Source organism: Harmonia axyridis, chromosome 3 (assembly GCF_914767665.1).
Source record: "Harmonia axyridis chromosome 3, icHarAxyr1.1, whole genome shotgun sequence".
In the NCBI taxonomy this organism is placed as follows: domain Eukaryota; kingdom Metazoa; phylum Arthropoda; class Insecta; order Coleoptera; family Coccinellidae; genus Harmonia; species Harmonia axyridis.
In genome coordinates, this window is record NC_059503.1 from 32,778,698 (window position 1) to 32,806,529 (window position 27,832).

The window sequence follows — 27,832 nt, forward strand, 5'->3', positions numbered from 1 at the left end:
AACATGGAATCACCTCTGTATCACACAGAGGTAATTTTGTGATGGAAAAATTCCGATTTTATCTTGTTAAAAATAACAGTAGTGTGAGAAGGAATAAGTAATTTCCAGAAGGAAATGAATTTTTTTCCTTTTTCATCCTAGAAGCTTATAAGGTTCATGAATCTTCAATATTCCATTATTGATTAATTATTGATCTTGATTTTTGTATTAAAAGATGAATATCCACTATTGAATATTCTGCTTCTTTCAACTCACTGAAGTTTTTTATTTATTTTCACGTTAAAACAATTTTGGCCCTCTTAAAAGTATATCAATCAAATGTTCTAGGATGAAATTATCGAATAGCAAATGGATAGAAGTATTCAATCACGTAAAAATGAAATTTTAGGATGTATTGTTATGTATCGATGAAAGCTCAGAAGACTGGAAGAAGATTATAGTAATGTTTGGCAGCAGCAGTTTTTAATGGGATTTCATATCTTGATTGGTGTTATTTTATAAGGAGCCTAGTTTGTGAAAATTCACTTGAAAATGAGTTTCGATCAGAATTATTCAAAATAGAATATTAACTTTAATGAAATATCTTCATATTATAGGGCTGTGCCAAAGCTCAGTAATTTGTTATCATGAAAATATTTGAAATCCTTTTCTTCTTAGTGTTCACTAATGCCAATATTCTGTCTGAAAATTTGATACCCAATAGGTAAATCCAAAAAATGCTCTCGAGTACTTTCGATAATAAAGAAGCAATTAGTCTTTCCTTAATATTATCAATGTTATAATCAACATCTTCGAAAATTTTATTTTCCTGAAGATGGTAAAATGGTATTCGGCTAGAAAAAAGGAAGTACAACGTACAAGTAAATATACTTGTTTGTTATCGAACAGATAAACTGAAAATATTATGAAACTTCCCAACAATTATGTAATCTTTTTTTTTGTTTTCACATATCAACTACATGTAAAATAAATTTTGAATTCTTGTAAGGGATGCCTTTTTTTCAAAAGTACTCAATAAACTGAAGCTTTTGATAAACTTATCGAAAGATTAACAGTGACTTGAAATCATGTATTATTGCCAAATCCACTTTTTTACTATAAATCCAGTATTCAAATCAAAATAGAAAAATATTTCTCTTGTGCCATACAGTAGGTAAACAAGATTCAAAGCAATTTGAAATAAAGATTTTTCATTACTGAAACAAAAAAATGCATATCAAAAAACAGGAATTGAAGTACAAACTACCATAATAATAAATTGTCTTTATTTTCATTTAATTTATAAATAAGCAGGTTTAACATTTTTTACTCTTAGACTTCTTATGTAGATTCATTTAGCCTCAGATGGATTGTGCGAAATAAAAAACATTCAATATTTAGCCAATAATTATTAAATTAGGCCTGCCATTATTTGAATTAATTCTCGATGATTCCTGATCTCAGATGTATTCATTACATTATTATAATATCTATAAACCAAGGACAGTAACTACAAACTATGTAGGTATATGCCTTAAAATATCAATAGCTATTGATTCTGAAACATATGGATTGGATCAGTATACATGTACTAGATAATTGGATAGGATCTGCGTTAATGGTGAAATCAGTGACTTAAATTATTTTTCAGTACATCGATGAGTATGAAGTTTGAATAAATATTCATTACAGAACTAGTGCTTCACTTATTCAAGTAGTTGAATTTATCAACAGAATCATTGTATTGTAGATTTTTGGTTATTTCAATTAATCAATTTACTTTTCCATTCATTATATGGAAAAATTATCCTTATGAAATCATGAACACCTCACAGCAAACTGTTTCCGGTTGGATTTAATTTGAAGGGCTTCAAGATTCTCTTTAAATACAGGTCATCTGAAACTTCTCTGTATCTAGTGGGCAATCATCTTCACGAAATAAATCACGAAGGAAAATCGTCGTCCAATTAAATTAATTATGGTGTTTTTCTGAATGATTCGATGAATTATTAGGAGATCTGAAAAAATACAATAATTATTCAATATATTATTTATATTATATAACTTAGTAACTTACTTACGCCGAACTATGTTGTTTCTTATTGAAACACAAAATATTTTCGAATCAAATATCGAATTCCATTTGTTTGCCAAACATAACCACAATTCTTCGACATTTCTCAAATTTTCAGTTTGGCCATGCGCATAGAGTAATAAACTCTGAGGCCATGCGCAATAGTTCAAATCGTTCATAACATACGGTAATCTAGCATATTATGACTTATTTTATTATACAAAATTCGATTTAACATTTTGGATGATACTAATTATTACATTTAATGAAATTCATAATAAAATAAATTTATTAATTCATAAATTTGATGGTTTGTTCAAAAAATTATTCGAGATTCTTCTATGTTGACCGGTCATGCGCATAGAATGATCCGAAAACAATTGAAATTCGAATTTATGGTATCATGATTTCTGTTGCTTTGTTTAATGTAAATGATAAGTATTAAGTGTATTTAGTTTGTTAAGTGTTATCTAAGTGCGTTTAACGTGTTAAGTGTGTTTAGTTTGTTTAGTGTAAAGTGTTTGTTTGTGAAGTTCTTTAAGTGTGTTAAGTGGAAATTAGCAGAATGTAATCTAACCAGGAGATGGTAGATATGTTGGAATGCTATTTCACAAATGGAAAAATAGCGAGAAGAGCTAAATAAGCTTATGGAAGGCTGTTTCCAAATAGGAGACAGCCAAATGAGAGAACTTTCGTAAGGATTGTTCAAAGATTGCGTGATCATGGAACCCTCGCTATCAAAATGGTGGATAATGGCCGAATGCTATCATGAGACAATGGATGATGTTCTAGATGACGTGCAACAGCACCCCAAAACAAGTACGAGACGTCTCGCATTGCGATATAACATATCGCAATCTACGGTGGATCGCAGCTTGAGAGATCAAGGATTGTACCCATACCATATTCAAAAGGTACAAGCTTTATTGCCGACGGATTTACCAAAAAGAATTGAATTTTATCAATGGGTGAGATTATTCAAATCACTTTATTTTCAAACTAAGTCGGCTGGTTCCCTGACTTGTCAATGCAAATTCAGTGTTTCAATCCATGATTTTTGACCTGACAACGTAGCAAATATTCATTTCTGTGAGTCATTTCTATCAGAGTTGCAATTAGCCAAAGTACCCAATTTTTTGAATTTCACAGATTTTTTTTTTTTTTTAAACACATATTACTCGAAAACGGCTCAATATACGAGAAAATGTGAAGAATCCTTTTATTTTTCAAATTAGCTAAATATCCTTCAATGAACGTCCTAGTTACTTTTAAGAGTTCGGTTCTTCGAATTTCTGGTATTTTTATGGGATGAAGTGTTCATAATGAAGAAACGGGGAGATGTGGATAAAATTTTGTGTACGGAGAAGATTCATCAGATACATGAAAAACTATATCCCGAAATTCATTTTTTTCTATACAACCATTTCCGAGATATAACGGAAAATGACATTTTTTTATCGATTTTCAACAGCCTGTATCTTTTTAACCGGGCCGAATCGGAAAAAATGGTAAATGAAAAAAGGGTTTCTATTGACCTCAGGAATCTTCGGTTGAAATATATGTACAAGTCAAAGACTCACCCTGTATGTGCACATGCACCTATAGTTGATCAGAAGAGGATATATTAGTTTGTGTTTTTTCTACTGGGGTAACTATGTTGCTCGTTTCGAATTTTTTATGTTTCTAATGAAATCTTAGTCACCTTCTTGGAAAGAGATACGGCGAGTTCCTTCGACTTATTCAGACTTTCTATAACTCATTTAATGAAGCAATAATTGTCACAAGTGAATGTCTTTCCCTGTGAACTTATCAGAATTCAAAGCTTCTACAACGACTATGGTTATTACTAGAACATTTCAAACATCTTAAATTAATCACTTCATGGTACTTAACTTTCTTCGGTCGGTATGGAAACATCCACGAGTTTCAGCCATACGTTTTAATGCTACCCGGAGTTTAAGAGATAAATTTCCATCCGAGTCAATTTTCACGAAGTTATGAATTTTCATTGAAAACGAAAGATGGGGATGTATGGGATAAATTCCTACAAGCCAAAATATGGAGTATATTGTGCTGTTAAAAACAAGGAATAAAGTTGATGGAGGAAAACATAAGTGAAAAATCCCGTTCTTCTGACTTTGAGGGCCGTATCACCGAAATTAGTCGAGACCGCCAAAAATTTCATTGGAATTTTTCGTTCAAGAGACCAAAAGACGTAAGTTCCACTAAACAGAATTTTCCTCGGAATTTTCCCACAGGGTGGAGTGCGATAACTATATACTTACCCTCGTATTTACCTCACCGCCGTCAATGGGGCATCTGGACTGAGAAAAACAAGTTTGGAAAACACCCTATATGTATATTATTTGAAAATCAATTCAATAGCGGATAATGGTAGACAAACGCATTTTTCGAAAGACTTTGCAGAATACTGAGAGCAAGAAGAAATGGACAATTTTATCGAATTCTATAACAAAACATAGTGCAATCCTCTATCATTATGTTCGAGAAGTTTTCGAAAATTGGAAAATGGCGCGATAGAAAAGTTCTCATAATTTCTTTATTTCTGGTGCTCGTATTGACATGAAACAAAAACATCTTACAGGAACTTTTTTCAGTAGAATCCATTGTGTTACAATTTATTTTTTATCGTCATTAGTTTTGAAGTTATTTTATAATACAAACTTGTGTTTCTTTAAATGTACACCATAACAATTTCTATAACAAATAAAATCTCTCAATTTTGGCCTTTCCAAAAATATATAGGTAACATGATGTAAATTTCTTATCAAACTATAAAAATTATCAAAAAGTTCAGTGAGAGATTTATTGATTTATTCAGTAGCTCCAACAACCTGCGACAGTCCTTTCAATCTTGTTGTTTCAATCGAAATAGATTATGGGGTTCAAAGGATAAATATCTGCCCGACAAAAGATGGGATCATATTATTTTTATGGTGTAGGTACGTCAATTTTCATGAAGTTATAAATTTCCAATGAAAACAAATGAGGGTAATACCTACAGCATGAATTTCTACTTGACAAAAAATGGCGTTATATCTTTCTTATAAAGTACCAAGTAAAGTACCTTGAAAAGTATAAATTCCATCAAATCTCCATTCGCGTCAATAATCACGAAGTTATGAATTTTTATTGAAAACATGAAAATATGGAGTTATATTTCTCCGATAAAGTACCCTGATGAAAATGGATTCCATAAAAAATGCATATCCACGACAACTTTCCCGAAATTAAGAATTTTTATTGAAAACGAAAACGTTTGCCAAACTATGTAATTTTTTAGAGTTCATATTAAGGGTATCCGGGTTTGAACCCTAGTCATCTTGATTGCATCTGTTCACTCTAACAACTGTTCTGCCAACATCACTAATAACTTATACCTACTAAGTTATCTAAACGATCTAAACCCAAAATTCAGTACAGATGTGCTAAGCGGCGTTCAATAAGCCCATGGTAACACAGATTTTATGTTTAAAAAGGAAATTCAAATCAAAGGAAAAGTTCAAGAACATATCCTTCAAGGAGATGTGCTTCTCTTTGAAGGATGTATCCTTAAATTTTTCCACAGATTGGATCGCTAGAATTATGTTAGTTTGTTCAAATAAATCCCATATTCTGAGTGAATAAATTATTGAATACTTGTAAGAGTTTATTCATAAATAGCAAATGTTCGTTAACTACCTGTTGAAAATTTGTTGACACTGAATTTATGTTATTTGTGGAGATAACGTAAGTTCATATAAATTATTTATCACCGAAATATAATAAATATTATTAAATACCTTGTAAACAAATATTTTACTCTATAGTAACAAACTTTTTTGAATGCATAATTTAACTCTTAATGAATATATCAAATATAAATCTGCTTTATTTGTTGTGAATAAATAACCTCCAAATAAGTGCTTTATTAATACAAAAATATGGATTTCTCTCACTGTATTAATGAATATATCAAATATAAATCTGCTGTAATAGTTGTGAATAAATAACCTCCAAATAAATGCTTTATTAATAAAAAATATGGATTTCTCTCAGTGTGGGGTTATAGGGTTGAATTCCTGCCTGACAAAATATGGAATTAAGTTTCTCTTGTATTATATCCAGAGAATCGCACATTTCATCAAAAAAACTTCTATCCACATCAATTTTCACGAATTTTCCTACAGAATAGCTAGAGTTTTATGGTGACCCAGCGTTAAAACTGGTGGCTGGAACTCGATTCTGCTTTCACACCGTTCTTTCTTCTTACATTCTTAGTACCTACCTGAAATCCTAAAATCTTGTTGAATTATTCAGTAACTTACGGAACTGACCTATCTAAACTCATCGACAGTCGACAAATATTTATATTTGTGCGTGTCTACTCTCTTATCGTTTGAATACCATCTCGTATTCTTGACACGGTACACTTATATTAAAATGCATTAAATATAGTTGTCATTTCATGAAACGTACAAATTTCAACTTTACAACTTTAGTTTGGATTTAAGGTGGAAGATTTATATCAGAATAACAGAAAGAATATAAAAACATTGGAGAAAAGCACTGACTTGATGTCAGAAGCATTTGAGCGCTCATTCATTAATGCGCCTAGTGAAGACCACAGTCTTTGGCAGTTATTTTATTCATTTATTTATTTATCCATCAAAGAAAATACAATTGGGGAATGAGGATTACTATATCCCATCAAAGTGTTACATGGGGTGTCAAATGATTGTTTAAATAAATAAAACATAATACAAGGATAAAATTATATTTTTAATTTTCAACTCGATTCAATGAATTACCATCATTTCGCTACACAGTGGATTCTTCAGACTTAAGGGGGTTCAAACCGAGTTTAATACTCTTTACATTTTGTGAGAGATTGTGTTTCTTTTCATGTCTTTTCTTGGGAGGTTTTCCACTTGCTGGATGCCCAGGTTGTTTTCTTTTTGTTTCTTCAACCATTAATCTGCTCAATGCTGTAAGTCACACTCCGATACTAAAATTTTGCCTACAGCGTTAGCGAGAGCGTTAGAGCATGAATTTCCAACTGTGAACAAAAATCCTTTCGAACCTGTACATGCCTTCACTTGCTTCAATTGTGGGCAAAACGTTGAGACATGTATAGTGCTGGCACCAAATTGGATATTTTTGCGAGTCCACGACATAGTGAAAATTTGCATTTTCGCTCTTCTTATATATTTTCCTTAGCCGTGAGAGCATGATGTGCTTGAAACAGGTAAAATTATCTACCTTTTCCTCGAAAGTCTGTGTGTTTTTGCTTCAATTTCAGATTGGCTAACGCACATCTGCATGCAGAAACTGTTACTACATTCCATACGATGCTCGATACGATGGTTTGACACCGCTTGACTCACAGTATATAGGTACACAATTCGAACTCGAACTATGAATGGTTCTCGAAATGGTTTTAAATTCAAATCAAACCAATGTCATTACGATGGGGGCAAATAGAGGTAGAGGTACGTCAAGTCTAAATGCATCCAGTACTTCTAACACTTCTAGGTCGGAAAAGAAATTCTCCGTTTACCGTTTACCGATGACCGTCCAACTGTTCACTGTTGGGCAAAAAAATTGCAGAACTGTACGTATTCTCCAGACTTGTTCAAGCTCCAAGCTTATGAGAAGTTTCGCAATTAAGAGGTTTAGGAAAGCATAGAAAGAAAATATTGATACAAGAAGAAGAAAGAAAAGAATGATGTCAGTATATAGGACATTTTTTTTCTGTAAAACAGCCTATTCTCTACCCATAACAAGAACATGCTGAAAATTGCCTCTTGAAGTCTTCGAAGAATGGAATTGTCACTTCCCGTTTCCTTAAATGAAGTTTCTATAGTTTTTCATATAGTTTCCCACACTCAACTAATCAAAACCTCAAAGACAATACGAACGCAGAACCAACATCAAACATCCATTATATTTAATATCGCATCAACATTCCAAAATACCGTAGTAATAATGCAGAAAAAAGTAAACAATACCCACTCAACTAATAACAGCTATATCACGAAAAGGCACAATAAATTATACACCCATTTGTGCCCAACAATCCAAGAATGTAATTCATTTATTCAACTAGCGAACATTACAGGTAAAATATGTGAAAATTCCTGGACGGTGTAATTAATTAACCAGCGTCAAGAAGAATCCGACTCGGTCGTCCGTGAAGAGCCACGGAGAGAGAATGAAAACTCGACTGCCTACTTAGAAAACAGGAATTCAGCCAAACCAGAGCACACCTTCGGTTTTTATGTGTATACAGAGGTAAGCCAGACGTATAGGTAGGCATAAAGCATTGCAGTCGGCCATTTTGAATACACTTCGCTCCAAGGAATTCAAAATAATGTCGAAAATACCGATACACCTTCACTGAAAACATCTAAGCAACACTAGACGTAAAGGAACGCAGCCTATTCATAGAAAAAATCGATTGGGTGAAACATAGAAGCGCCGAACGAACAATGAACTCAGTTTCATACCTGTATACACGAAAACATAGCCAATAATCCTTTTTTGAATTAAAACCATCAGGAAATCACTCAAAACATCCACACGATAGGTTCTGTCAAACACCGGTTTTATTTTGATGGGAATCCTCGCTATGAGTCGAGCGCACTATTATGTTTTGACACTTGATCATAGAACAATCTGCTCTAATCGATTCACAGCACTGGTTCACTCAGTTTCAACCACAGAACGCGATAGTTTTTCGGTGGATGGATGATCACAGCACGGTAAACCGCAGAAGTTTGTCCAATGTGATCAATCAATTTGTCTGCATTCCTTTGGAATCCAAAGGAAGTATAGAACGAAATGTCAACTGCACTCTACTATGCCGCGGTACAGCATCTCGAGTTCGCGTAATGGGGGTTCTGTAAGCGGCCAGCTCCATTGGGGGTTGGGCGCATGTCCGCGATGGAGGGACAGAAGACTGGTATCTTTTGGGCTGATCAGTTTGATATGGCATGATTGCAACACAATCGAATTAGGATTTCGGAGACTTTCCAATAAGACAAGTTTTGATGAAGAAGTTACTGCTGATGAAGAAATTCCACAAAATGAATATTAAATTTGGAATATTTCGATGATTAATCGATTAACTAAGTAATTAATAGGAAGAGGGGAATTTGTTTCATTCCCGAGAAACTACATCTTAACTGAAAGTGATTTACACTTCAATTGATTTGTGGTAAATCAAAATAAACCGATTATGCAAAATTTTAATCAGGAAACGATTTGATTTATTTTTATTGATTAATCATCAGGATAATATTAAGAATAGTGTATAAAATATTCTCCAGATATAGAATTCGTTTTTTGTTTAGTTACCTATGTCAATGTCAACAAATATTAGGCATCCGGCTCAAAGGACCAAAAAATGTTGTTAATTTGATTGGTATGATAATTCCTTGAAATAAAGACATCGTTACTCGTATATTGGACTTTTTCTGAAAACAAAAATCTATTTGATATTTGCGAATTCCGTAGCACCCATCTATTTGAATAATACAACCTCATTTTCCAAACTCTGTTCTTGTTAAATGTGATAAGGATGAAACTGGTATAAGGTAATTTACTGGACTATATTCGGATTTTGCAAAACTTAACTGCGTCATTCGAGAACCTACTCTAAAAATTTTCAGGTATCTCCGTTCGAGAGCTATAATACGCTCTATTAGTGATGACGTCACACACCGCCATTTTAGTTCTCCTGTCAGTGTTCGGAATCCAAACAAACAAATTGCCATTCAAATTAGTACTTTGTCGTTGAAGAAATTGGCTTATTTTGATAAATGAGATTATTTAAGGAACGATTCTTCTATTAATTGATAGACAGAAAGAACGAGATTATTGCCAGTAAGTTCGAACTTGAAGTTCAACTAATAAACACGGCTTTTTACAAAATCTGGGGAATGATACAGGATTCAAACTTACTGGTATTAACCTCGTTCCTTCTGTCTATCAATTAATACTGAAATCGTTCCTCAAATACTCTTATTTATGAAAATAAGCCAATTCCTTCAACGACAACGTACTAATTTGAATGACAATTTATTTGTTTGGATTCCGAACACAGGAGAACCAAAAATAGCGGTGTGTGACGTCACACTAATAGAGCGTATAGCGTTACGGACGGTTGGCCGAATGGATTTTTAATTTGAGGATAGATTCTTAATCAGGGAGTTGAATCTCCAGTTCAAAACTCGAAAAATACAAACATTGAGACGAATTGATAGAGCGATCTGTTCGGAGAACGAATGCGTCAAAATAGATGCACGACCACGCCCTAACCCTCATTAATATTCCCTTTTATTTTTTTTAAACTACCTATGAAAGTTAAAGTAGGTTGGGGAGGTAGCAGGTACTGGAGTACCTACAATAGGTCAGGTCGTCAGGTGGTAGAGTGGTAGACATAGCTCGGTATTGCTACTTGCATGGCCCTTCTGAGCGCATGTTCGATGAACAGAGCGCTACATCATTTCGGCACAAGGCAGGTTTAAAAATTTGTACCACGTGTTTAGTGTTGATCACGTCATCAAAATCATAGATTATTTGAGGAAAACCTGGAAAAAATTCTAAAAACTCAGCTGGAATAGATCGACAAAAAATTTGCGTTTGGATCAATGTTAAAAATAACAAATTCAACCTTGATGCGAAATTTCATGAAGATTGTGGCACCAGAAAATTCAAGCTGAAGCACAAGGGTACCACGAACATCTATGGCCTGTCTGTATCACTTTTGAGGGATATTATTCCATTTATAAAGGGACCAATCAATAAAAATTTTAACCACTGTATCGACCAGGAAATATTTCCTGAAAAACTGAAAATCGCAGTTTTAACACCACTATTCAAGGAAGGAAGTTCCTTAGAATAATCGAATTATAGACCGGTTACCATCTTGCCTGCATTGTCCAAAATTTTAGAATCAATTTTAAAATCGTCTCTCGAACAGCAGTCACTTCTCCATGACTCCCAGCATGGTTTCAGACAAAAAAATCAACAATCACAGCAATGGTTGATATATTGGAGACAGTTTCCGAAGCATTAAATAACTATGATGATGCAGAGTTGGTGTGTATAGATTTGAGCAAGGCGTTCGACAGTGTCTGCCACGAAATCTTGTTGAGCAAACTTTTTCATTATGGTGTGAGAGGAAAGGTATTAAACATCCTATTTGAGAGACATATTTCAGGCAGTAAAGTGGAATCATATCGTCACTGACCGAAGGAGATCAAGGTTGGAGTGCCACAAGGTTCAATCCTTGGACCTGTTTTATTCATAGTGTTTATAAATGATTTGCATTATAATTCGAAATCAGATAAAACATGCACTCACGCGGATGCTACAGCTTTCCTGAACATATCGAGGAATAGTCATAACCTGGAAGTTGGATCGAAAAAATCATTCGAGGACGCTCAGAGCTGTTTCATGCAAACGGCCTTCTGCTCAATGCTGGGAAGACAAACAGTTTACTCTTCACTAATAGAGAACATACCAACTAATGTCCCTCATACCTAGGAGTAACTTCACAATCTTCATTATGTTGGAAAAGACACATTGATGAACTGAGCCGCAAATTGTCAACTTCCATCTACTTAATAAGGAGAATAAAAAAAATATCTAATACTGAAACAGCCAAAATTACGTATTTTTCCACATTCCACAACCAAGTGATGTAAGGAATCATTGTGTGAGGACAGAGTTGTGATGAAGAGAAGGTCCTTCTGAAACAAAAACGAGCAATAAGATCATTATGGGATTAAATCAACAGATAGCTGTCGGGAGGTATTCAAAAGAGAGGGCATACTTACCAGCGTTTCACTTTATACTTACCTGTTTGAAATATGTCCATCAACATCAAGACAAATTCCTTACCAACTCCCATTTCCATAGTTATGATACACGAGAGAAGGAAAACTTCACGCTACCGTACTCAAGACTGAAGAAAACACAACAGTGTCCGAATTACTCTTGCCTGAAGCTCTACAATAAACTACCTGAATGTCTGAAGAAGGCGAATGCGGTTGGGTTTCATAGAAAAGATAAAGATCTTTTATTGGAAAAAAAAAATTCATCACATTAATGAATTTTTAAATTGATTGAATCTTTGAAAAATATTGTTAGTCTTACCTGTTTATGTGATAAACTCGTCTCATACATATTGAATAGTTGAAATATGTTTTTCATTTTCAATTACTTTGTGTGTTGACATACCGTGTAAAGTTTTGACGGTAAAAATTATTTGTTATTTTATTATGTACAGGGTGGGCAAATAAGCGAGGTAAGCGGCTATATCTCAGGATCCACTCATCGTAGATACTGGAGGTAAAAATTTTGACCACTAAAGTGTACAAGAAAACACACTGGAAATTGTTTTGAAGTTCATACCTGTACCGCTGGGGGGCGTAATAGCTATCGTCGAGTAGAAAAATAAATTTTACTCGAAAATGTTTCATACGAAGTTGAAGAAAAAATATCATCACTGTAATCCTTGGAAAATTCTCTATCTTTTTGAATTGTCACTTTCGATTTTACGACATCAAATAAGGGTAGGGGAAAGGAGGAAATCTGTCTGATTGAAATGCCTGAAACTAAAGTTTGGCTCAACATCTTTGAGCAAATTAAATCTCGTCTGAGAGATAATATCTTGTTGATTGAGGACAAAATATACTCATTATAAATTTGTTTTTGCTGCTTTCAATAGGGGGCGCTAAGTCAGAAGTTCATTGTTTGGTTCATTTTACTCCTTAATTTCAAATGTAATGATAGGATATTCTTAACAGAAACAGAAATTTCATCAAATTTGCATGAAAAAACCTGCAGATCGCAAAGCGATAGTTTCAGGCGTTTTGAAGTTATGACCGAAAGAAGATATTCTTCAACTGATGCACTGCGAAAAATCAAATTGTGTCTTTAGGTTCTGACGAAAACAGAAATCCCATCAAATTTGTATGAAAAAAACAGAAGGTCGCAAAGCGATAGCTTCAGGCGTTCTGGAGTTATGGCCGAAAGAAGACACAATATAGTTTTTCAGTGCATCAGTTGAAGAATTTCTTTTTTCGGCCATAACTCCAGAACGCCTGAAGCTATCGCTTTGCGACCTTTTGGGGTTTTCATACAAATTTGATGGGATTTCGGTTTCTGTCAGAACTTAAAGACACAATTTGGTTTTTCGCAGTGCACCAGTTGGAGAATATCTCCTTTCGGCCATAACTTCAGAACGCCTGAAACTATCGCTTTGCGACCTGCAGGTTTTTTCATGCAAATTTGATGGAATTTCTGTTCCTGTTGAGTCATTACATTTGAAATTTCGGAGTAAAATGAACAAAACAATGAACTTCTGACTTAGCGCCCCCTATAGAAATCAGCAAAATCAAATTTATCATGAATATAATTTGTCCTTAATTAACAAGATATTATCTTTCAGACGAGATCTAATTTGCTCAAAAATGTTGAGCCAAAGTGAAGTTACAGGCATTTCAATCAGACATATTTCTCCTTTTCCCCTACCCTTATTTGATGTCGTAAAATCGAAAGTGACAATTCAAAAAAATAGAGAATTTTCCAAGGATTACAGTGATGATATTTTTTCTTCATCTTCATATGGAACATTTTCGAGTAAAATTCATTTTTCTTCTCGACGATAGCTATTGCGCCCCCAAGCGGTACAGGTATGAACTTCAAAACAATTTCTAGTGTGTTTTCTTGTACACTTTAGTGGTAAATTTTTTTTCCCCAAGTCTCTACGACTAGTGGATCCTGAGATATAGCCGCTTACCTCGCTTATTTACTCACCCTGTACATTTCAATGACAAATAAATATGTATGTATGTAAACAGAATATTTTTGTTACAATAGATCAGAACAGGTTGACATTTATTTGAAATAATCACTGTTCATACCAAATTTCAGGAGATCGTTTCATTAAAACTCACCATCTAGATAAAATAGCCGACTAAAATCACTCAATAAATCACAGCTCTGTGATCCCAAATACGCTCTATTGGTGCTTATGTCACTCCCTCATTTTAGTTGTCCTTGGTCAGGGTTTTGTTCATAAAACAATCGAGAATATTGCTGCTGTTGAGTGTAGTACTATTGAAGAAAACCCAGGTTTGTCGATTCCTCGGCGATCTTGAGAATTAGACATTCCGCAGACGAAATAACACCGTATTTTCATGTGGGCAACTTTTATTCTCAACAAAACGGCGCTTCGTGCCACACAGGTAAGGAAACAATCGCAACTTTGCAAAAAAAGTTGGCTGTATCATTTCTCGATGGGGTGATCACAATTTGTCACCGAGATCTTGTATTTTAACAACTTTAGACTTTTTCGTTGGAGCCACTGTCTATACCAATGCTCCACAATCGATTCAAAAAAATGGAATTTATGAAGTTAAAGTTGATAGTAAACATAAACAAAACAGTTTTCATGCAATTTTATACAAAAAATAAAACGTTCAAAGCAATTAACCTGGACATAGACGGCAATGTTGTCAAGATGAGTACTGACACGAAGTTTCTGGGGATATATATCAACGGTAATCTGAGTTGGGAAGATAATATTGATCACATTTCTGCAAAATTGAATGGGAGTTTCTATGCAGTGATGCAATTGAAACACGTACTGGATATTAAACAGCTGCTTTCGGTGTATTATGCCTTGTTTTACACACATTTGCTTATAATATTATTTTGTGGGGTAACTCCACCTCTGCATTTCGCATTTTCATTGCTCAGAAACGAGTAATGCGTCTTATTTTCAATATGGGATCGCGCGATTCATGCAGGCCGTTTTTTAAAAGGTACCGAGTTCTAACGCTACCCTGTATTTATATATATATATATAGGTGTATAATGTTCTTTAAAAAAAACGTAAATGAAGTGCCAAAAATATCTGATTCTCATTCGTACCAAACGAGACATGGTGCATTATTTAGGACACCAAAACATAAAACAAAACTTTATGAAAATTGTCCTATGTTTGCTGGGATAAGACTCTTCAACTCTCTGCCTGTATCTATAAAAAACGAGTGTGGTAATAGAAGCTTCAAAAACAAATTAAAAAATCTTTTATGTGAGAAGGCATATTTTACAGTGAGGGAATGTTTGACTGATAATTTCTGTTGTTAGTATAGTTTGATAAATTGATGTTGACGTTCTATTTATTATAATATTAAGTTTTAATTTTTATATGTGATATATTATATTTGTATATTTTGACTTGTCTTATATCATGTAAATGATCGATTGGACTAATAAATACTATAATTATTATCATTATTGAAATTGATCATGGAAAATTTCATGAAAAGGATATGGTGCTGCAACCACAGTCGTGGTGGCCATTTGGCTGATATCGTTTTTCATCATTAAAGGCATACCTTCTTCTTTACAATGTCCATCAATTTCTCTCAAATTAGATATACTAGTTTTGTTTGAATTTAAAAATGAAACTTCTTATGGTAAAATTCTCTATACAGGCTGGTCCAGATTTCAATGCAATAACTTTGGCGTCGGATAGAACAACTCTTTTTATTAAAAAAAATCCCATAAACATATATCCTAGCTTATTATCTTAGTTTTCGGGAATCAGGGTGTTGAAGTTTGAACAAAAATCAATTTTACTTATAACTATTATCATATTCATTGTTCTAAATTTGAGGTATTGAAGTCTTAATAATGTAATGTTTCAAGTTAGGTGAGTGTCTCTCGCCAAAATCATTCAGTGGCATAGATGCAGGGGTACGATGATCCTTTCAATACTGAAGATCAACACCAATTTTTTCGTTTCGTTTTTTCATTTCTAAAATCAACTGAGATTCATTAAAAAAAGGTCGCTTGAATTATTTTCATATAAAGTACAAAAATTGGCATTGTGTGTTATAATACTCATAAAAAATTTTACTGCTTGACTAAAGAAATGTTCAATTAAATGCCATCTGAAAGCGAATAGCGTAGTGAATACACTACGCCAATTTTTGTATTTTCATTTATCACTAATGGGAAAATTTAACAAACTAATTTTTCGAGATTTTCGTGGATAGTATTTGCTTTGTATTCGATTATCTCGAAAAAAGTGCATTCTATGAAAATGGTTCAGGAGACTTTTTTTTAACTCTGTTGATTTCAGAAATAAAACATTTTTTCGAAAAAAAGACAGAGGTGTAGATTTTCAATAAAAAAGGATCATCGCACCCTTATATCTACGCCATTGGATATGTTTGGCAGAAGAGACTCACCTAATTTGAAAGTAGAAAACTATTTTTTTCTTCAAAATTTAACACCCTGTTTCTCGAAAACGAAGCTAGTTAGGACATATATTTATAATAATAATAATAATAATAATAATAATTTTTATTCATGCTATTTTCTTTCGACTTACATTCGTCACAAAAATTCGGAATTTACATAATTTTCTTTACAAGAAATTCTTCTATAGAATAGAAGGCATTTTCAGAAAGATATTTTTTAACAACACTGTTGAATTGATTCTTCATGTTCCTAATTGAATGAGGAATCCTATTATATAATTTACAAGCCCAAAAATTTGGACCATTTTGAGTCTTAGATAACCTACAGAAGTCATTTCTGACATCCAGCCTTGCTCTTGTATAGTGATGGTGAATATCTGCATTTAGGGCACGTGAGTGCTTGTCATGCATGAACTTCAAGCATTCAAAAATGAAAATACTCGGTGGAGTAAGAATTCCAAACTTTTGGAAAGAGCTTCTGCAATCTGCTCTGTAATCCAGATTGTCTAAGATTCTGACTACTTTTCTCTGAAGTGAGAAAATCTTAGCGGCGTGTGGAGTGTGACCCCACACTAAAATTCCATACTTTATTAGAGAGTTTATTAGGAATTTTCCTCATGAAAAAATTGTTTCATCTGATGCCAAAGTTATTGCACTAAAATTTAGACCACACGGTATCATTGAAAGAGGATAATCCAAATTACGATTATGGTTATTTTATATGACCAAAATACTCATGAGCAATTCACATACAATATCCTGCGACATCTCGTGATGGCTCAGTTCAACTCCTAATCATCGACAACTTTTACGACAGAAAGGAAAATTCGTCCTAAGCCCCTTCGGCAAATATAAGCGCTATCAGATAAAAACGTCGCAGCTTCCCATTTTGTGAATGAATGGGCTTTGCGACCTCCGACCCGCTCCCAAAGAAATACCGGTTCCTTATTACCTGCCTATTTTGCACAATGAAGAATTGTCCCATCTGAATTGCCCCCCTTAACCGATTTTAATTACCAAATACCGGAACATAATACGTCCTGATCAACTTACGGCGTTTCACCTGCCTCACTGCCAGACGTCACTGGCATACAAAAAGCGGGCAGAGACAGTTCGTGTACTTTGGGGATGTTCGCCAAGCTTATTTAGCGACGTTGGCGGCTCCGAGACTACAAAGGCAGGTTCACACAGAAACAGAGCTTATCGTTAAGACTCCTGAAGTTCCGAGACCTTTTCTATGACTGTTCGGACTGTGGATGCTCAATGACACTCCATAGGTGAGAGGTGCCTGAATGCAGATAATGTTGGGAGTAAAAATCTACCGAGTATATGTGCTTGAAACAGTCGTGCTTGGACTGATACATTTTTCAGGTCTGAATCGGGCTTATAAAGATTATTGTCGAGAGTTCAGTGGTCGCTAGACGTTCTAGCGGATGTTCTGCATCTAGAAAGTTGTCTGCAGGCAGAGTGTTATTCCGATCTTGAGGTAAAAATGAGAGAGTATTGAGACGAGTCAACAATAAATGAGAAGCGAAAAATATTAGAAGGTGTTCCTAAATTGGAAAGAAAATTAGAAAGGAATTTCAGAGATTCCTTGAATAATTTTAATAATAATATATCCTTTGAATATATAGAGTCCTATAATCATATTGGCCCGCGTTGCTTGTAGCTCCACTTTTATGTGATGATTAGGTAAACCATCTTATCGAATCTTTAGTAATGTTCGCTACAAATAAGTATCAAAACTTATCCAAATCGGTAACATAAAGATACCACAAAGTTTGTACTAAGCTGAAGTTCCTTTTTACATTTTTCTGAACTACCAGTGGTACAACAACAAAAAAGTTCTGGAGGAAACAAGAGTGCACTATTCCAGAAAAAATATTACCCTCAAAAGTAGCATATCACATGATTGAACCTTTAAATTGGAATAGCTATGCCAAATTCAAGTTGAATATCTTATGAAGGAAAGGTATTATAAGAAAAAAACTTGGAAAAAATCAATGTTTAACACCCTGTTTCTTGAAAACAAAGCATTTCCAGACCCATGTTATTCTTAAAACGATTCGAGGAATCTGCCATTTTTCATTATCTTCTTATACAATGGGCTTTATTCTGTAAATCGAATAGAAATAAACGAATTGGATCGAAATCTGAAAAATCTAAATGTTTCACTTCTATCGCGACCAAATTTAGTATTCTGTCTTCAATTTTTCTTCTATCGCCAAATGTAATTCGTAATTGACATCCATAATAATTCTACTTGAGTTACAGAATACAAATTTGAAATGATTCCGGCGCATTTCTATTCGATCCATACTATCTCTATTCGATTTGAAGTTACAGAATATGGCAGAATGAGTCATTACCTACTCCAACTAGTACTTAAATGTATAGGGTGATATTTGAATGACTACTGGTCAGAAATTATTTTTCTTTTTTCAAATGAGTGTACAGGATCCCGGCACTAGGCATCAGGTATGAATAAAGTATATGAAGACGAGTCAGGAAAGCTTTAATTTATTTTCCTACGTCTCCTGAGAAGATATGTGCCTTTAAATGGTACTATAATTCAGTTCTTCTGTAATAACTTCCGAACGACTCAACCGATTCTGGTAATTTTTTGAATTCGAGTAAATACGAATATCACTAATAGCAGTAATTATTTGTTTCCAATACTTTCCTCATGAGTCTTCAAGACTGGCAGGGAGGGACTGACCCTAACACTTATTGGTCAGAAACTTTTTTCGATTGAAAATATTGGCGAAATTCCTCCATTTATGTATTTTATCATTTATTCGGCGAAAAAGGTATACCGGTGAAAAATCGGTACTTCATGGGCTGATGCCAGCACTCTTGACTTGATTTTTCTGCCGCTGAATAATGTTGTTCTTTTTGGTTCAATAGTGCTCATGTTCATAAAATTGATACACATCTTAACGTTTCTATATTGTATCTATCAGTGGAACTATTAACCTTTACATTGGTTACCAGTGCTATCGCATGTACTTCCCGTTTTGAAAAGATAGGTCATCTTTTGAAAAGATCCACGAATGAATCCAATTTTTTACTTCTTCATGTCAGCTTGTCAGCCAGGCCGTGTATGCGGCAGGTGGGGTAGGACATCCCATTTCAACGTTTCAAAGTAGTTCTTGACCATTTTCTCACCTTGGGATCAAACATTGTCATGCTGTAAAACAATTTATCATGTCTCTCGTTGTATTGCGGAGGTTTTTTTAATGCTCAGGTTAAACGTATTAATTGCGTTCGATAACGATCGCCTGTGATTGTTTCGGTCGGTTTCAACAACTCATAAAACACTACGACGAGCTGGTCCCACCCAATACTGAGCATAACCTTGGAACCGTGAATATTCGGTTTGGCCGTCGACGTGGAAGCATGGCCTTGTGTTGTCCCATATGAATGTGAGACTTAACAATAAATGTATTTATTATTATTATATCCCCATGATTTTCTGCGCTTCGGATTATTGTAATGAACCCATTTTTCGTCTCCAGTCACAATGCGATACAGAAATCCCTTCTGTCTTTGCCATGCAAGCAGCTGTTCACAAGCAAACAAACGCCGTTCAACATCTCTCAGCTTCAACTCGCACGTCATCTTGTTTCTGAATCATTCCTATGACGTTCAGGCGGTCTGAAATGGCATGTTGCTCCACTCCCAATGATTCTGCCAATTATTGTTGCGTTCGACACTAGTCTTCATCAAGTAATGTCTCCAATTAGGCATCTTCGAATACCCTCTTTTCCACCGCCATAGTGGTTTTCGACGTCAAAATCACCGTTCTTGAAGGTTTGAAACCACTCTCTGCACGTTCTTTCACTAATAGCGGCGTAGCAATAGGTATTTGAAAGCATTCGATGAGCCTCAGCCGCAGATTTCTTCATATTGAAGCAGAAAATTAAAACCTCCCGCAAATGACTAGAATTTGGCTCGTAAGCTGACATGTTTAATCGAGAATAACTTTATGATGCAGACACAAATCGAGTACCACTTACCGCTACAGACATTTATTCAAAAAGGCGGAAGCAAATTTGTTTACCTAAAAGTTCTCGAGATGCTTTCAGTGAGCATCGAATTCGGAACAATCTGTACATCTGATATTCTAGATGTTTCAATTTAGATAACTTGCATAAATGTGCATACTATGTTCGAATTCACTACGTGACAAGTGAAGGTCTCTGTTTTGATCATTCTCCTGATATTTTATTGATTGAAATTTATGTGCATAATAACCCATAATTATTATGTAAGTTATGTTTAATTGTTCTTATTATCACTTATTGAACACAGTTTTATGTTGCGACTATTGTCAAGTAGATAAATATTTACTTTTAACAGGTTTTTATTCAAATAAAACAAGAATTATTGATTACGTTTAATATGAGCTTCAAGTGATTGTTTTTTCTAACAAATAGCATTGGTAGGAAATAGTTGAACATGAACACAAAGATATTGTTGTTTGAATTGAATATCTGGGATTTCGACCATTAAATTTCAACACGCAGATTTATATGGACATATGTTTCCCTCCATTACAAAATGCATTGTGCATTATATTGAATACAGATTCATATTGCTATTTTATATTCATTCCAAATGAACACAAATAATATCAGGATTATCCAGTACATATTGAACGTACAATTCTGCAAAGCTGAGTATTGATTATGATACAATATATGCAAGTTCATTCGATCCGTGTCTATATTTGCATTCACAAATTTCGCAAATATTGTATCGTAGCACGAAAATAGAAAATCACATTTTTTGTAGTCTTTGTCTCATGTGTGTCATTTGGAACAAGAAGCCATCCCTTCCAACTTTCAGCTTAAACATTTCTGGTATATTCATTTTTCGTAACAATTCCCTAAACAATTTTTACCGTAGTTGACAGAATTGGGAAATTTTGGGCTTTTTGCAATGATCCAGTCGGCTTTTTAATTGACGTGCCTAACATCAAGCTGTTAGCAGAGTAATGGTGAATCTCTAGCGACGTTGTCGCTATAGGTAATCCTTTAGGTCAGGCTATCGAAAACTACTTCATGGAAAGATTTGAAAAATATCTAATATAAAAATCACAAAAAAAGTCTTCACTTCAACTTGGTTGCGATATGGATGTCATCTGAATAAAATTCAAAGCCTTATTAAACCCTATGAATACTAGATACCGCAACATTCAATTCACCATATCAATTGAAAAGGATGGCGTTCTGACATTTTTAGACGTCTGAGTAACGAGAAACCCAGAAAGAAAACTAGGTCACATATTCTATAAACACCAATAAATACATATAGAAATTTACACAAAGATTCTAATCACCATTAATAAAACAACATAAGGAGTCAGGACACTTGTAGAGGGAGCAGACGTATATGTAAACCAAAATACCTCTAGAGATAATTGAATCACTTGAAACAAGCCTATTTATCCAATGGCTACTGATCGTTATAGCGTTTTCTACCTACCATACCGATAAAATAGGAAAAAGAGATAACATAGAACCAATTGACAAACCAACACAAAAACTAGGACCAGCCTGAAGAAGTGCTAAAGATAAAATTGTTACACTCTAAATCTGGTGTATATAGGATATCTTGTGCTTGTAAAAAATTTCACAAGGGTACATACCTACTACAAAAAGAAGCGTTAGTTTCGAGTCCAGAAATATGAACTTCATACAGTGCTGCCAACCCACTGAGCTCAAATAAATGTAGATAGAGGTTCGAAATTTAGGTAGATGTTGCCAAATTTAGGTAGATTATTTTTTCCTTTATTTTTAGGAGTTTTGAAAGAACTGAGTCCATAGTATTATACTTTATTAATGATAAATATTGATGAATTAATAATAAAATATAAGAATTTACATAAAAAAAAATTGAAAAACTACTTTACTACTTGAACTAGTTGAACACGAAAGAATAAATAGTCTTTCAAATATTTCATTTCAACAGATGTGGATAATTTGCAAGAAAACGCTTGTTGTCCAAAAACTTTCATTATTTTAACACCCAAAAGGGTTTTTTATTGCTTCCCGACGGCAGCCTTCGATGCATTCCGACGGTCTCATCTCATTCCTTTCGACGATCTTACTTTATTCTGTTTTTTTTAAGCATAAGGATCGATTCAATTAATCTGCGAGCAATACGAACCTATCTATTATTCCTACGTACATGCGACCATATTTACCATCGCTATTTTTCTATCAAGCAAGTGCGTATTGAGGCGCAGCCATCGTTATTTATTAGTTTATTACCCATTTCGGTCCTTTCTTTGCATCTGTATGTTTCTGAAACTCTGCCGCTGATCTCCGTAGATCTTTGTATCCAATGGCGTGCGTAAAAATTACGATGTGAGAGCTTTAATAAGGAATAGTTTTTTTCATAGTCACGTTACTGTTACTGGTAAAACGGTTTTTCGTTGATCTAAAACCGTAAAGTTCGCGCGGAGCTGAATTAAGGTAGATCGAGCTCAAAAAAGGTAGATAGGTAGATTAGTTCGAATTTAGGTAGATCTACCTAAATTTAGGTAGGGTTGGCAGCACTGACTTCATATGTTGTGCATTGAAGTCCGCACTCGCAGAATATGACAGACATAAGATCTTATTCTCGAAGACAGAAATTCTCTTAATATTTGGAGCTTTTACCAGCGAATGAATATAAAAATCATCGAAAAATACAAATATTCAAATAACATCACAGAATAGAAGAAACAACAATAGTTCCTAGCGCCTGGTTATCAACAATATATCGTATTCAACCAAACCTGTGGCGAATGTTTTATAATAATGATAATGGTTCAATCTGATGGTGCGTTATTAAAAAAAACCAAGCAAACAAATGTATAAGGGATCTTAATACACTCCAAACTAGAGGTTGATATTAGTGAACACTTCACTCTACAGGGTGGGCAAATAAGCGAGGTAAGCGGCTATATCTCAGGATCCACTCATCGTAGAGACTTGCGGTAAAAAAATTTAACACTGAAGTGTACAAGAAAACACACTGGAAATCGTTTTGAAGTTCATACCTCTACCGCTAGGGGGTGTAATAGCTACCGTCGAGTATAAAAATGAATTTTACTCGAAAATGTTTCATATGAAGTTGAAGAAAAAATATCATCACTGTAATCCTTGGAAAATTCTCTATCTTTTTGAATTGTCACTTTCGATTTTACGACATCAACTAAGGGTAGGTGAAAGGGAGAAATCTGACTGATTAAAACGCCTGTAACATCAGTTTGGCTCAACATTTTTGAGCAAATTAGATCTTGTCTGAAAGATAATATCTTGTTGATTGAGGACAAAATATAGTTATGATAAATTTGTTTTTGCTGCTTTCGGTAGAGGGCGCTAAGTCAGAAGTTCATTGTTTTGTTCATTTTACTGCGAAAGCTCAAATGTAATGATAAGATTTTCTTAACAGAAACAGAAATTCCATCAAATTTGCATGAAAACACCTGAAGGTCACAAAGCGATAATTTCCGAGTTCTGAAGTTATGGCCGAAAGAATATATTCTTCAACTAATGCACTACGAAAAACCAAATTTTTCATGTAGAATCAAAAGGATGTGGACCTCTTCGCGAAATTTTTTGAAATTGTCAATCTCTCTTATATGTCTTGGTATTGCATTGTACAATTTAATGCACATACAGGGTGTTTTATTTTATACCGGACACACCTATGTAGTCATGTTGATGACACCGGGAGAATCATTTTTGCCTTATGACATATACCTCGTTTTCCAAGCATAAGCGAAATACAGGATGCGCAACGTCATTTCTGACCAATATTCTATTGCGTGTGGGCAGTTATGTTTAACCTTTGAAGTTACGATTTTTGTTCGATTAGTGAAAAAATTTTCTCACAGAAATTCTCAGAAAAATGAGTTGATTCAAAAAAAAAATTGCAAACTTTGCAGGTTTTCCGCCATTTTGAATTTTTTTTTCAAGGTTCTCTACCTTTTCCGAATTAGCATTCAAAAATACTAGGATTTGACCAGAAATTGTAACTTCAAAGGTTATACGTAACTGACCACACGCAATAAAATATTGGTCAGAAATGACGTTGCACATCCTGTATCTAACTTATGCTTCGAAAACGACGTATATGTCATAAGGCGAAAATGATTGTCCCGGTGTCATCTACATGACTATATAGGTTTGTCCGGTATAAAATGAAACATCCTGTATACATACAAGATCTTTCGGTGGAGGTAAGTTTATGCTGAGGATAAATGAAATAAATACTACAATTGTTCAGCATTTTGGCTGAATTCGATCAGAAAATTCAGAAATGATATGTCACTGAGTATATTCATTATTCTGTTGCTCTCCTGTTTTTGAGAATGACGATTCAGCCCCAGAATCTTCATCACGTGCGGACCAGATCTAAGTCCAAGCTGTAAGGGGTGTTTTTATTAATCCCTACCCACTGTACGTGCCCACCCTTGAATAAGATCGGCAATCTGATGAATCATAAGCCGACAACTGACCGTAGTAGGGTTCCGTTATTAACAGAAGGTCTACTAGGGGGGCGGCTAATTTGATTTTGAGAATTGTTGTTCAGATGACAGTTTGACAGATCAGATCTGTAAACTTGAACCGTTATTAGTTTTCTTGACGAGTTTTCTTTTGATGGAAGGGCGAATATTTTCACTTGTCGATCAGCTCTATCTGAGTTCTTCTAGGTCCCTTTGGAAATAATAATAGCGTCAGATATAAATTCTACTGATTGATTTCAACGGAAATAAAGTAAAATTAATTTATATTTAAACTTAAGTTTATTTCCTCTTCCATCAAAGAATATCTTAACTCTTATGAAAACACTCAATATCTATCGGCTAGGTTTGATTTGCTCTAAAATTCGAATAAATATCTGAAAACTTACAATTACGAAACTCTTAGTTTAAATACATCGTGTTATCCTTCAATACATGTTTTTAATTTCCTGATGATTGTTTACCATCGATTTTCCGCAAAATAAAAATTTTTAAATTTGCTTATTTATTTATTTATATTATCAAGCTTCGTTATCTGAAATGCTTTTGGGGCATTCGATGTATCAAATTGTAAAAGTACTTACTATTACATAAAGTTAATACTTGATTGTGAGCCTTACAATATGGAAGAATATTTTGATTTTTGTAATAGATAAACTTTTGTTATTCGTTGCATTTTTTATGAATTATGCTTATATAAAGGGGTTATTTTTGTATTTGGACCATTTTGGTAATTTTGTCATGTTAATGTGATAATTTGGGAAATAAAATAGTTATTATTAGTATTAAATATTACATTGATTCTGTATCTACATCAGGTATATTGAAGAATGTTTTTGATAATTATTATAAACCACTTTCTATCAAACTGGTAGCAATGTGCCAAAGCCCAAGGAACAAAAGGAATGCTCAATGTGACCGATGCCCCCTCATCGTCTGCAACCCATAATACACATGTTATGATCGACCGACCAACTTTAGTTCCTTCAAATATGTTGTTCCATTGGAAAAAAATTTTAAATATTTTTCGAATATGATTTCTGATTAGACAAAAACGAAAATTTTTTCATCCAAAAACAAAATTTGATTTAATAGATATAAAATATTAAATAGGACATTAGTTTCAAAGATGAATTTATAGGTTTCATACATATTTTAAAATTGGTTGAACCGTTGGCTTTTTCTCAGTAATCAAAATTTTGAAGTTATATTCAGATATAAAAATATTCCTTGTAGGTTTTTTGTTTAACTTTATAATTAGGAATAAGTGAATAATTGTTTTGAATTGAAGAATTAGAATACGTTTACTGAGGATTATTTTTATCATACCTTCAACGTTCACTCATTATAAATGCAGAGATAACATCCTGGAATCTTATTGCCAAGGCTAAGAAAAAAACAATAAAAACTTCCTAGAGGAAGCTTTCATTGATTTACAGCAAGTTAACAAGGTGAAATAATTCTTAGCATAGGTAGATGTGAAAAGAATTATATATCTCACCGTTGCCTAGTCAGTAGTTTTCGAGCGCTCCTTCATTCTAGCGCCTATTTAACCCTTGGAAACCACATAAATACAGACCTAGAGTTATGGTCTCCAAAGACGCAGTTGCGCAATTGGCTAAAATGAACGAGCGTCCTACAGCTGACTTCATGTCAGTGCTCAACTCATCTTTTTCAATTATCTCCTCGAAATTTCTATAGTTCAGATGACGCTGTCACGAAAATTTTCATAAAGCTTGACATTGTTTCTTTCTATCTATGTAGATACTTAAAAAATTCTAAGCCGGAAGTATCTGTTATCATTAAAATATTGGGGTTTTTTCGACATTCTGCTTGAATTTTCTATGGCTCTGGATGGCACTATCAACACGAAATTCTGCACAAGAGTTGAAATTGTTTTTCTCAATATACACGCGAAATGTCTCACCGATCGGATCTGTTGTGATGGCAATATTGGGTATTTCGTATTTCTTTTTCAATTTTCCATGGTTTTGATGATGTTATCAGATCGAAATTATTAGCGAAGCTTCAATTATTTTCTCATATCAACTGCCAAAATCTCTAGTCATCGTGGGATCTGATTACGTGATCAACATAAGATTATGCCAGTACAGAAACAAACCCGTGCTGGTCAGCGTACTAGATTCAAGGCTTTTGTAGCTATTAGTGACAGCAATGGTCACATTGGTTTAGGTGTAAAGTGCAGCAAGGAAGTAGCAACTGCCATCCGTGGTGCTATCATTCTTGCCAAGCTTTCTGTTGTTCCAGTAAGAAGGGGTTATTGGGGTAATAAGATTGGTAAACCCCACACAGTACCATGCAAGGTAACCGGTAAATGCGGTAGTTTTACTGTGAGACTAGTTCCTGCACCTAGAGGAACTTGCATTGTGTCAGCTCCAGTTCCCAAGAAGTTGTTGCAAATGGCTGGTATTGAAGATTGTTATACCTCTGCTAGGGGTTCAACTGGAACACTGGGTAACTTCGCCAAAGCAACTTTTGCTGCTATCGCCAAGACTTACGCCTACTTGACTCCTGACTTGTGGGCCAATATGCCTCTTATCAAGACTCCTTACCAAGAGTGTTCGGATTTCCTCGCGACCGCCAAAAATTTTGCTGAATGTTGCTGAACATAAAATATTTTATGAAGCTTATCTTACTTTCAAATGCTAATTTTCATATAGAACGAATCAGCTGTTTAGAAATTAACAAACTCATCAATAGTGAGTTGAACATCATCGTTTGAGACAATTGCTGACTCAATACTCGAAAATTTGAGACATTGCTAACTCGGTCCTGCTTATTGATTGATAGGCTAATGGCGGGGGGCCTGGGGGAGAAATAAAATAATTATTTAACATCAGTAATAATTTATTTTGATAATATCTCTTGATCATCGAAAATCTGCTCTTCTAGTGGTCTGGACATGGTGCTAGTTACAGGGTGCGAAGTACTACTGATCGAAGACAATTG

At 34.3% G+C, this 27,832-nt stretch overlaps 1 protein-coding gene and 1 pseudogene across 2 annotated transcripts in view; one reads left to right on the forward strand and one right to left on the reverse strand.

Moving 5' to 3' along the window:
- Positions 1 to 8,924, reverse strand: part of LOC123676680 (ephrin type-B receptor 2) — a 364,540-nt gene extending 355,616 nt beyond the window's left edge. The window contains exon 1 of one of the 2 annotated variants that reach the window (XM_045612793.1): positions 8,563 to 8,918. The gene's annotated coding sequence lies outside the window, so the exon portion shown is untranslated. Of the gene's footprint in view, positions 1 to 8,562 lie in introns of both variants that reach the window. The other variant, XM_045612786.1, reaches the window with a different exon arrangement.
- LOC123675262 lies at positions 2,830 to 27,489 on the forward strand (annotated as a pseudogene).
- Positions 27,490 to 27,832: the final 343 nt, after the last annotated feature.